The 13,544-nt window shown below is 33.8% G+C and overlaps 1 long non-coding RNA gene across 2 annotated transcripts in view; it reads left to right on the top strand.

The window, feature by feature from the left end:
• Positions 1 to 13,544, top strand: part of LOC139591913 (uncharacterized) — a 147,028-nt gene that overhangs the window by 115,514 nt on the left and 17,970 nt on the right. Inside the window, exon 3 of one of the 2 annotated variants that reach the window (XR_011679794.1) lies at positions 5,139 to 6,892. The exons of the other annotated variant lie outside the window; for it this stretch is intronic. This is a non-coding gene — a long non-coding RNA (uncharacterized lncRNA). Of the gene's footprint in view, positions 1 to 5,138; positions 6,893 to 13,544 lie in introns of those variants that run through there. 2 annotated transcript variants of the gene reach the window in all.

The following is a 13,544-nucleotide window of genomic DNA, read 5'->3' as shown; positions in this document are numbered from 1 at the left end:
AGTGCTTAATCTAACCTTCTCAAGTTGTAAAAATAATAGTGTTTACTTCTTTTGTAGAATGACACTTGAAACAGTTTGTTATCCTTAAGAATTTAGGTTTTCACAAATACCTATTTTGTTATTACTTACAAGACGTAGAGGTCTATTTTTCAGTAATCAAATGCTATTCACACAGAACTGACTTTGAAGTGTTTGACAGAAAGATAATTGTAAGGCTTTGGCCCACTTGACACCTTGCAGTAATCTGGGCTCTTTTTTTTTTTTTGAGGCTGTACTTAATCCAGTCAAAATCCTCTTTGTGTTTTTCAAAATCAAGAAAGAAACATGGAGAAGTCTTTCTCAGGTTTTTCATCACTCAGAGAATGAGGTTTTCTTCTCAGTAAAAGAGAAGCAATAGCAGATTACTAGCACAAATGGAAGAATGCTTGAAGAAATGTCTTTTCATCAAAATATGCTGAGGATAAAATACTGAGCTTTGAAAACATGATCCTCAACATGGCTTAAGAGAAAAAGTGTCTGAGGCCCAAATCAAAATCCCTATGTCACTTCTCATGAAAGAACTGAGTGAAAACACTGGGGTTTAGTTATTTGTTTTTATTAATCTGGAGGTGTACACTTCAAAAATATTCCATTTTATGAAATATAGCAAAGTTATTTTGTGTTACTTTGGTTTATTTTGGGGGGAGGGCAGGGATCAAAACAAACCAAAATATAAAAAAGCTTCAAAACACAAAAACTTCACACTTTCTTGAAATGGTGAAAGGAAACACAGTTTTCATCCTCTTGCCAGTTCTAATATATGTAATTTATTTAGTGATGTTTTTGATCACAAATGAATTTTCCATATAAGGATTAGACCATTGGATACACTTAGATTGCTATCATTTGTTATTCTGCTCCTTAAAATCAGCCATCCTTCACATTAAAAAAAAAAAAAAGAAGTTTTAGGAGAAAACCAGAGCCTACAGCTGTCCAAAAAAGTACAGCAGAGCAAAGCTGAATTACGGACTTTAACACAAAGTATGGTTACATTTCCTCTTTCTTTCTGACCTTCAGAAATAAATAAGCATAGTGCTTGAGACAATTGCCCTGTGATGATTTCATCTGTGTAGCAGACATTTAAGGTTGATATTGCAACAGTAACTCAAAAGATTTAACTCTAATATGATACTGCTGATATGTTATTGCTTTTTTTAAGAAAAGGAAAAATGGCATTGCTTGCTAATAAATATACTTAACAATCACTGCAATAGAAACGGTCAGAGTAAATAAAAATGAGATTATCTTTCAACAGATGTAACAACAGACAAACACATAAAACACAGTTCATTGGAGAAAATTACATTTTCTTCATTGCCAAATCACCTGCAAAACCACAACACATATTATAAAGCAGTTTGTTGGATTTTTTTTTTCCCTGGGAAAATTATGATAGCTACTTCTTCACCAGCTGTTCGATACCTTCCCTTCTTGCAAATTGATTTAACTACTCATATGGCTAAAGCCTTCCCTTTCCCAAATCTACATATGTAAATTATGAACTTCCCACTCTCAAGTGGCATCTCTATTTACTTATTATTATCTTTATAGCATCCAGAGATTGACACAAAATTGAAGACTCATCTGGATGTGGTTTTGTAGCAATAAAAAGAAAATATTTTTTCTGCTTCAAAGGTCACAGCAACACATGTTGGAAGAACAGAAAGGAATAAAATAGGAGCAGCTATGAACAGGGAATTGCATTGGTTGTGTAATCATGTGCAATTTTGTTGGCTACTTAACCACATGTACATACATACATATATGTACATATAGATGTATACATATGTATGTATATACATTCATACATATATATGTATGTGGGTATATGTACATATTTCACTCTTTTTATGTGGTAACTATAATTACATATCATTGATAAGGGTCAAGCATGAGCAGAATAATGAGTGGAAATCTCTCTGCAAACAGGATTTCATGCAAAATTCACTTTGGACTGAGGAGGAAAGATCCAGTGATTCAGGCTGACAGCCTTCACCAGAACATCAATTGTAATAAACATATTTAGTAGACCACATAAACTAACATTAGAAATAGAGTTATGATAGATAATACTCAACAATAAAATAATAGAAGCCAAGTTTGTGTAAACCTGTATCTAAGGTTAGCAGCAAAATGGAAGATATAATTTAAGAGTACTGTGTCCAGTTCTGGGCTCCTCACTACAGGAAAGGCATTGAGGGGCTGGAACATGTCCAGAGAAGGGCAGCAGAGCTGAGGAAGGGTCTGGAGCCCAGGTCTGATGAAGAGCAGCTGAGGGAGCTGGGGGTGTTCATCCTGGAGAAAAGGAGGCTCAGGGCAGACCTTATTGCTCTCTCCAACTGCCTGAAAAGAGGCTGTGGAGAGATTGACCTCTCCTTCCAGACAGAGACAGATCAGGGGGAAATGGCCTCATGGTAAACCAGTGGAGGTTTAGGTTGGATATATGGAAAAAATTCAACCCTGAAAGAGTGGTTAAGTTTTGGAACAGGCTGCACATGGTGGTGGTGGAGCCACCATCACTAGAAGTGTTAAAAATGAGTAGATGTGACACTTCATTAGATGGTTTAGTGAATATGGTAATATTCAATCAAAAGTTTGACTTGATGACCTTGGAGGTCTTTTCCAGCCTCAGTGATTCTATCTGGACAGTTGTGAATTGTTCACATGGCTGTTATTGTTTACTCCAAATAAAAAAATTCAGCCTGCAGAGTTACTGTCTTCATAGCATTCAAGACTTCTGAAGAGTGTGAGTGAACCAATGGAGCAGGAGCCAAAGAGATGGATTATCAGGGAAAATTATGATGTCAATAAAGACAAAAGGTAGCCTAAAAAAATGTAAACTGAGAACTCCTTTTAATAAATACCATCAGTGATTTCTTTTTTCTCAATTTAACTTCCTGAAGAAGTCTCCAGGAGTGGATGTGAAAAGGGAGGGGATGGTTGGGAGGCTTGAGGTTAGGAAGTTAGAGGGTTGGGAGGATTCAAAAGCTGTAGAAGTGATATTGAAAATAATGATCACAACAATATCAGCATTCTCCTAGCATCAGAGAGAAAGACTGGAGGGACGACTTATGTCAGACATGCAAATGAGATACATATATTAATTAATTAGGACTTTCCTTTTGTTAATGAAAATAGAATTATGACATACAGTTGCATTAAGGCAGAAACTACTTCTGATGCAGACTATATGAGATTCTCTGCTGTGAGACCAAAGGTTAAGGCTACCTTGTGTGTGTATCCAAGAATGCACACAGGCATGTGTGCTTCTTTAGTGAGCCCATCAATACTTTTCCACTCAAATTTAAGAGTTAGAATGCATGCATTGGCATTTACAGCTGACTGGTTGAAATTAACTGAGATAATTCTAATTTTATTTTGTTTAATAACACTTCAGACATGAGTTGGGTGTAAAAAAATTAGTTCAATTTACTTTTACATCTGCACATCCTAGTCCAAAACTGAACACATGAAACAATTGTAATTGGTAGTTTCCCATTCCACTTGGCATAAAAATCTTCTGACAGCTGTATCAGTCAAAAATTATTTATGGAAGATGTCATTTATTGCCAGTTAAGTATTCTAGGCCTTATAAAATATTTAGAAGAGCACAGTAGATGCACTGCAGCATTCACCCACCAGGTCCCTTTTATTCAAGCATGCAGAGGGAAACTTCCCAAGAATACCTAAGAGAATACCTAAGTAAAGAGCACACAAAAATACATAGAGCTAATGAGACAGGAAGCTAAGGATTACTATTGTGTCCCACTGCCAGTGAGATTGCCATGGAGCCTTTGACAGCCAGGAAATCAGCTGGGTGGGAAAGAATTCCCCTTGAGTGCAGAGACTTGGTGATACTAAACTGGCAACTTTGAATTCTACCTATTTTTTTCTACAATATATTTTATGTCTGTATTTTTCCCCTCAAATCTGTAAGGACCTAAATACCTTCTCAGCAACTGTATGTGTTTATCTTTCTGTGTTTTTCCATTATGCCAGGCTTCAGCCTGCACATCTCACACTCTAACTATAATTTTATCACCAAAACTTAGCCAAGGTCAAAGAGTTATGTGGCATCAAATGAAACCTTTGATCATCAGAACCTGAATTATGGGGAATACAGATTGCATCAAGGTTTTTTAGACATCCAGAAAATGGATTTTTGCTTAAAACAATATTTTCTTTAAAAAGAAATTTCCTTTTGTGATACTCTTTAGTCAATTTTACTCAAATTCCAAGAAAAACTCACTAATTTCCCACTCTTCTCTCTAAGCGGTATCTTCATCTCTCAAAAGCTTGCCACATAAATTTGGAGCATTTTAGCAAGAAACAAGTGAAAAAAGTCAGTGTTTTTCTGTAGCTGCAATTTCTTTCTGCCTGATAAAAAACTTATACAATTTCCAATCTTTTCCTCCATTTTTAAATTTTGATAATATATTTAAAATCCATTAAATTCCGTCACATTCTGTATTATGATTGGATTTCTGATCTCTTCTACTTTTAATTCTGATTGGTTCAATTCTAAGCAGCACATGATGAAAAACATTTAGTCAAACCTGTCCAGCATCACAGTTTCCTAAACAGGTTAAAGGAACTTATGGGGTACTTCCAGTTATTTCACCACTTATCTAGACATTTCTGGTCTCTTCCAGCAAAGTTGTTCTGCTTCATTCCAATTTACTTTGCTTTATTTCAAATGCTTTTCCCTGGAGGTTTGTGTTCTACTCTTCAAAAAAAAAAAAAAAAGAAAAATCACCTCTCCCAAAAAACCCCAACAAACCAAAACCAAGAAAACAAACAAAGACAAGAAAAAAAAAAATCACTTCTATGTTCCATGTTCCCTAAATGAAAATATAAAGTTATGTGCACTACTGGGTAAATAAACAAACAAACAAACCAGAAAACCATTTTGATAAAGTAACTTTGGGATATATAGGTGGAATAATGCCAAAGTAGAAATTGTTCTTCACTAAAAAATGAGAAAAAATTATAAAAAGTAATACAAAAAGTATCTATACAGCTTCCTTATCAGTAGCAAGTGGTGAGAAAAGAGAAACAGGAAATAATTACCATGTGGGTCTGTGTGTTTTGCCTTCCAGGTTATGTCGGTAAATGATCTGAAGGAGCAGTTTGTTCCCTCTTGCTGCTTCCCTCCTGCATAGAATTGCATTTCAGCAACAAGTGGACAGTCACAAGGACAACTCATTGAAATATCCCAGGGGAATTTTAAGAAGACTATGACTTCCACAATGACAAGAATCAGAAGCAGTAGAGAAGGAAATGGGACACCTGAAAATTACAATAGAGCAACCAGATCTGATTTGTCAAAGTGAAGAAGAATAATGAACTGCTCTCCATCACTTTTCTAGAAATGTTCTTTTAAATACATAGAGTTTCATAGTCAAAGCATTTGTTCTTTGCTTTAGAAATTTTTTTTAATACTAGTTGTTTGGTAGGGTTTTTTTTTTACCAATCATGACATACCATCCTATATCCCAAAAGGTGATTGAAAACAAACAGAAAATTACATAATTAAAGAAGAGCTTTAGTACCTATGCCAGCTGGAATTATACCACTTTCTCATAAGAGGATATTCTTCCATCAATTTCTGTTTCAAAACTAATCTTCAGGATGCCTTGAGCTATGCTTTTAAAATAGTATAAATTATGTCTTGTATCAATACATACACTTTAGGAATAAAAATGAAATTATACAAATGGGGCACATAATAATATTTTGAATTTATTGAAATTCCAGACTGAGACTTTGAGGGATACTTAGGAATGACTTCATACTGCTTTGTGACCACAAACTGGTATGGAGTGAATTGTGTTAAACCTCACAGTGCCAAATGCCCCAGGAACATCTGGCTATCCTACAGACAGGCCTCTTATATACAGACATGAAAAGTGCATTGCATATACCCTGCATGTCTGCTGCCTTATTTAAATTTAATTCAGTTTCATTAAATTGAATTAAACACAAATTGCTTACTTTATAACTGCTAATTTATAAGTTGGCTTAAGGATGGGATGAAATGGAAGAGGATCTTTGGGAGGAAAGGAAACAGGAGGAAAATCAGAACATTCTACAGGCTTTTTGCTGTTCAAAAATTGGCTGTTGGAGACATAATTGCGTTCTTTTTTTGTATCCTACCTGCAAGAAGAAAAGAAAATATGTTTTATTCAAAGTAATTTCCACAATGCTTTCTAAAAAAATATTTTATCACAAGTATATTTTACAGGTTGGTGTGAGTTAGAATGTATTTCATTCATCAAAAATAAATCTCAAGGGAATACACTTGCCCACTTTATTCTTGTTTTAAAGTTGCATTGTTTTTTTGGTTTTTATTTGTTGGTGTTGGGTTTGAGGTTTTTTTGTTTCTTTTCATATTATTTTGGCATGGTTTATATTGTAAAAACAACATTAAAATTAATCTTATATACTCTCAATTCTTTTTCTTGCACAAAATGCATGGTTAGCACTGTGCAAACAGAGTGTTTCCAGCTCTGTCAGTTCTGTGAAGAATGCAGGTGCATGTAAACAACTCTAAGCTCACTGAAGAGTTAGTGTCTCTTTTCACCTGTGTGTTGGACTGCAGGCTGAATAATGAATGTGCTGTGCTTTATTGTTGTTCCAAAAGTGGTGTTTTGTTAGAGAACTACAAAGGAATTTCAGAGAAAACACATATCTTTGTTACAAGACTTACTAAGTCCATTGATTGCTCAAGTTTGATTGTGTGTATGCAGCTTAAATTTTTAAATATATTGTTGAGCAGAACAGCAATTCAGAGACATTACATATCACATGTGTGCAGTTTGAAAATGCTTTAGTACTTGCAGGTCTTGTAAAAGGTAACCAATGCATTTGAACTCTGCTTGGCAGGGGAGAAAACAAAAAAATGTAATTCAATTGTGTTATATTTAGACATTAACTCAAGAAGAGTACCTCCCAAAGGACTCTTTTAATGTTTGTGTCCAGGTAGCCCTAGCAGAGAAAATTGCATTGAGAGAGATGTAGTCATTTGAACATTGCCTTAAAGGTTATTCCTGCTGTTTACAGAGCCTCATGGTATCTCTGAGTCTTCAAAAATGTTCCTTTCCCTTATTATTGCAATTAAACAGCAAAGGGTACATTTTAGATTGAGACAGTAAGTTTGAAGAAAAGGTAAAATTGTTTGCCTGTATTGAAATGTGAGTAGGAGGAGCACAGGCTGTCACAGGTACCTGCCAATGCAGCTGTTCAACATCTGCTCACACCACCCAGCCTGCAATCCTTGTGGCACCCTCACATGCACTCTTCTAATGCAAATCTGCAGGTGAATTCAAAAAGCAAGGTTCATTATGACAGGTTTCTTGTCCTGGTTTGTCACTGGAGCTCACGAAATCAGGTATTTCCATGTGTCAGAATTAATTTTCAGTACAGATAGAATTGAATATTACAATTTTCAAATGCTTACGAAAGATAGCTGGGAAAAAAAATTGTTTCCTTTTCAGCAATATTTAGCTTTAGAAAAGCAAAATTCTATCGCTTATTTCAAAGCAATAGAATTCAAAATTCTATTGCTTATTTCTATTTCTTATCTCAAAGACCTAACATAAGAACAGAATTTTCCTGCCTTTTCCTCTGCTTCATATAATTAATATCAAAAAATATTTCATAGTATAAATTGCTTAACTTAGTGACATTTAATATAGACAAAATTTGAGGACAGTTCTTGTCACATGGAGTGAAATAAATCAGCATTAAGCTATTGTGATGTGACTTATTAATGATGGCAGAGAGATTTTGCAACAATTTATTACTTAGAAAGATTGAGTTGTTTATAACAAAATTTTCTTATATAGATGTGTATATTTACATTCCTAAAGGCAATTCTACCTTGGTATTTTCATATTTTAACTACTTTAAATATACCTTTTCTGTGAGGTGGCCAGTTTTTTGTAAAAGATAGTGTAGATCGTGAACCTTATCTTTGTAAACCTAGTTGAAAAGTTGAACAACATTCATGACTTGTTTCCAGTATTACACATTTATAGAAACAGAGCAATTTGCCAAACTTACTTACTTCTTACACCTACCTTCCAAATTACTCTGGCAGTCGAATCAGTCACATTTTGTCTTCTATGGGAAAGCATTATGGGGGAGAAAAAAAAACATCAATATTACAGGAGTAAGAGCAGGATAAGATAAAAGATCCCTTTCCAAATGCTGTGAGGCTTCCAGTAGCATACTTCATTAGATTAAATTATTTTTTAGAAGACAATAATTACTTCTGGAAACCTGCTTACCTATTATGCATAATGAGCTTTATGTTTTTCTGCTCAGAGTCCAATCACTAAAACTTGGGGACATTTACTATGACTTGCTACTCCTGGCAGTATAAGGGACCATATAAAGCTATGAAGAAACGCACAAATCAAAATGTGTTTTAACATCAGGCCATTAAATAATAAATTCCCTTTTTTCCTTGTGTATTCTTAAGTACCTTGTGAGAGAAATAATCAGCTGTTAGAGTATTACTTTGTTGAAGCTAGCTCTGAATTATTTGCCTTATTTATTTAATTTGAGCATGGTTAAAATAACAGCATTTAAAAATTAGGATCCAGTATACACAGATTTATAGCTGTCTTCTAATAAATGCACGATTTGCATACAAGATTGTGTATTCTCTAAGCAACTGAGATTCATATTCACTCAGACAAGAACTAAAATACCAGCCTCTTTAAATATGCCACATTGAAAGAAAATGCTGTTGACAGCAATTCCTCCTGTAGCTCAGTATGTGAAATTGTGAAGAGTGACAAGAAAATGATCCCTATGGTGGGAAAAAATAAATAAACATGAAATTACATTAATAAAAATAAATCCAAGGGAATATTTTAATGAATGTCCTATGAAAACACCAGATCTCTATTCCTTCAATTACATAAAAGGTTTATCTATTTATGTCTGAGCAATTCTGCAATCACTGAAAACAAATGGTTTGGCTAATAAAACAATCACCCTTTCTAGATGAGATTTATTCAGTAGTTGTCACTTAATCTGCAAATAAAGCTGCTAGATAGTTATGACATGTTGTATCCAGTGATATTGAATTACTTCAATAATGATTTTTATCTCCAGATCCTTACAGATATTAAAGCTCTTCTCTTTAAACCTTCTCTCCATTATTAAGGGAATAACACTGTGACTGTGATAGTGCATTTTTCAAACTGGGAGCAAGCCATTCAACTATTATTTTGTTGAAATTGTTCAACATTCTGGTTTAGATAACAATAGATTTGTTTAAAGTGGCTCTTTTCCAAAATGTAGTTTGGTCATGGGAATCCAACAAAGTCATGGTCACACTATGGCTTGGAACAAGGTAGTGAAGGACAGTTAATTTATTTTCAGATTTTCTTCTCTGATGCTGGGACCAGGTGCATTTTATTGACATGAAGAGTCATTACACATTCTGTGGGTGGGTTTGGGTTTTTTTTGTTTGTTTTGGTTTTTTGGTTGGTTGGTTGGTTGGTTTTTTTCAGGAGGGAGGTTAATAAACTTTGCATAGCCGGGGTTGAGGGGACTACAATAATTTCCTTCTCAATCAGTTTTACTAAGTTTCTGCACCCTGAGTTTAGGTTTCTGGGTGGAAATGTCCTGCATATCTATCCTCTCCTTACTCCCAGTGGTTGTCAATAGATCCTGGAGGAAAATATGCATCTATGTACAGGTGGATACCTGAAAAGCCACTGAACCAAATGCCTTTTGGATAAACTGATTGCCTCTTTCACTGATAGGATCAGAGGCATAAAGACTGTACCCACTTGTACCCACAACCACACTGATGATACCTAAATCCAACTTTCCACAAGTGAAGGTGAAAGTCAGAGATGAAACAGCTCTGTAATCAGATAAACCTTTCCTCACTGGAGCACCTGAACATCCACAAAGTTTCCTCATCACTATTCTAGTGATGGTGCCAGTTAGGATGATACTTCAGTTTTCAGTGGCATTTACACCATTAAGCCCTGCAGAAGCAATTTAAAACAAAATTTCATTTGCTACATGGATCTAGAATGTATTATTATGCAATAAGTCATTACACTCAACACACAGCAAAATATTTAAAACATTTATCAGCGTGTCATTCACTGTTAAAAAAACTAAAAGTATTTGAATATGTAAACACTTATTATATGATCCATGTTTCACATCTGTCATAGTCAATGATCTTTTATTTCCAGTAAAAGATATGTATTTATTTTTATGTTTTAATACATGGTAGTAATTATCTTTATAGTCTAGGTGGTTAATTCCCATACATATTTTCATTCAAATGAATTATGTTGATTTACATTTAGATAATTTCTTTACTTTGGCTGCAATAAACTTTCAATCTAAATTTCAGCATTCTAAATTCTGTTTTGGCAAGTGATAATGATCTAACATACAGTTTGGTCTGATATTTTTTAATCAAGTAATTTAGGACTAAAAATGTAAACATTTATAGATAAACTGCTAGTTAATATCTGTTCTTCACAGATGTAGCTTCAACACAGGAGATATTTAGTACTTAGGTTTTTCTCAGCATTTCAGAGCAAGTACTAGAGATTTTTTTTATTATACATCTATTGCTTTGATACAAGTGTAAGCATTTTAATGAAAATTGATGTATCTTTACCGAGTATATCTTTTTTATTCTTAATAAGAAATGGAAAGGATCTTGGAAAGGTTGCAGTCAAAGAAAAAGTCACTGATTTTTTGATGCTGATGTGGAATAAATAAATCTTTATTTTCAAATAAAGATTTATTTAAATCTTTATTTTCAAAAAATCTTCAACATGAAGCTGAAATCAGGCTGGTATACAATTTACTGAAGAACTGTTTTAAGACTTAAAAACTTTTGTCTAGAAAAAAAAAGAATGCTGTTCATATAAATTATGTGTAATCCTGGAATAGTAGAGAAGATCATAGAAGTAATTTATGCTAACTTTACTCTGCATTTGATGTGTATATGAGGAAAGGAAAAAAATCATTTTAATAATTTCATAAAGTTATTATAGAGGGTTTTCTTGCCTGTATTTATTAACAACTTTGAATAACAAAGGTTTTTCTTAAAATATGGTTTCAACAGGTTTTTAAAAGTAGATATCAAAATAATCTGCTGGCTTCACTTTAAAAGTTACACAAATGGATTCCTTTCAATACCTAATCAATTTCAGTTTCATATGTCATGATGTCCACCTCTTTAATTCTCTGTAAACCTCATTATTTTCAAATTAAGGGCACAAAAGAAATGGAGAATTACTATATTGCCACATATCTGGGAAACATCTTGCTTTGAGATCTTAGATAGTCAATACATGTGTTACATTTTTAGTAGCAATGCATGTGTATCTTTAAAAAATGAAGGAAAAGTATTCTCATCTATGTATGCCAATATTTATTTTTAAACATTCAAAGTATTAGCTTTGACCATATTCTGAAAATGCCATTCCTGATCAGCCTTCCTTAGCCATGAAGATGTGAAAATTCTGGCAATAATTTATAACTGGTTTTGTCAGAATCTTATTTATTTGTTTTTCTCTTGTTTTGTGCATTGAGAGAATCCATTGTTCATACAAAGGTGCTTTAAGTCTGTTTTGCTTCATTTCATATTTGCCTTATGAAAATCATAAACTTATGTTTCCATGTGCATGGGCCAGAAGAATATGTAATATGTAGTCCTTCAAATAATTTAATCTCATGACCAGTATTAGAAGGAAATGTAATATTTACCTGAAACTATTATGAATCTTGTGTATGTGTATGTGTGTGTGTGTGTGAGATTATTTTAGTATTCTATTTAAAACTAAAGGTAAGTGTTAAAAGACAAAATATGTTGGATTTTCAATTAATTTTAGGGCTAGTGCATGGTAGAAAGGGCTTCTGTTAAATACTTAAAATGAAAAGACATCACCTTGAGATATCTATCTTTTCAGTAAGTACCTAATTGCAAGCATTTCTCTTCTACACCAGAAAATTATAATATACATATATATTAGAAGAAATATACATTTTTATTTCTACTTTATTAAACAGAATGCATGACAGTTTTTGCTCTCAAATATCTCATATTTATGCATAATTCTACTGAATTTTTGAAATTTCTGTATTTCATATTCTTATTCTAATATGGTTTCAGATTGAGGAGGATATAATACATTCCTTTTTCCTGATGACATCCTTCACCCAGATGACCAGGCTTTTCAGGCAATATTTTGATGCCTGACTGAAGTTAACATCTTTTCTTATTCACCACTGGAAGAGATTCAGATGCAATACAGACTACTTTGGTTCTACTTTGTTGACTACATTGACTTTTCCTTCACCATCCTGTGCAAACGAGAGTTTAATTTCTAAACAGGAATATTAAATATGCATTGTAAAATTCTCTTTTTAACAAAAAAAAAATCACGTGTCTCCTTCCTAATCAACAGATTATTAACATAAATCTTTTCTATAAACTACGTCTTAACTATTTATATTTCTGCTGGACTTAACTGTTTTCATAAACCTGTCTGAACATTTTCTTAAATCTAAATTCTTAAGACATGCGTATACAGTCAATATTTTAAATCTTAAATACCACTTGTATCTTGTTTAAACTACATGTTTTTCTCCTTTTTTAGCAAGCTGTTGCAGATCTACCAAGCACTTTGAAAATAGCCTATTGCCCTTTGTACTGATCATGGATATGAAAGAAAAAAATAAAACCTAAACTCCCTCAGTTAGTTATGTAAATTCAGATCCCTAGACATGTCAAGCTGATTTAGATAATTATGAAAGTTGATCCCACTTGAGTCACTCAAATATGGTGTAACATTTCAAATTATAAAGCATATGTGAAATATAGTTTATTAAAACAAGAGTTATACTGTATCTTTCTTTCTAATTATGTTTTCCCTGAGATAAAAATATGACTGCAAGTTTATACCAAGTATTTGCTCTTGGTTTTACAAAGCCATAAGCTTCTGTTTCAAACTTATATCACTTGTCTGTACTTCCATCCAATTATACTTCTAAAATAAATGCATAAGGCAGTAGGTTACTTTTTCACACAGCTCTAGCTGATATAGCTCTGAGAATAGGAATAGACTCGATGTTAGGAAGAATTTCTTACTGTGAGGTTGGTGAGGCTCTGGAGCAGTTTTCCCAGAGAAGCTGTGAATGCCCCATTCCTGGAAGTGTTTGAGGCCACGTTGGATGGGGCTCTGAGCAAGCTGGACTAATGGAGAATTCCTCTGTCCATGTCAGGGCAATTGAAATTAGATGATCTGGAAGGTCCCTTCCAACCCAAATCATTCTGTGATTCTAACCCAGTGGAATTTTTTTATAGCCTTTTTTCAACACTGAACTCGTTTGAACAGAAAGTGATGCAAGGAGCGAGGGAGCTGAGGCTCTCTCAGCTGGGTGCATCCAGCTCTTGCCACATCCAGCAGGTCTGAGTTGATTTGTCTCTGTTTTAAGCATCTTACAGT

This window comes from Agelaius tricolor, unplaced genomic scaffold (genome assembly GCF_023055355.1).
Source record: "Agelaius tricolor isolate 1412-34295 unplaced genomic scaffold, bAgeTri1.0.p SCAF_7, whole genome shotgun sequence".
Classification (NCBI taxonomy): Eukaryota; Metazoa; Chordata; class Aves; order Passeriformes; family Icteridae; genus Agelaius; species Agelaius tricolor.
This window is presented reverse-complemented; position numbering and strand designations above follow the sequence as displayed.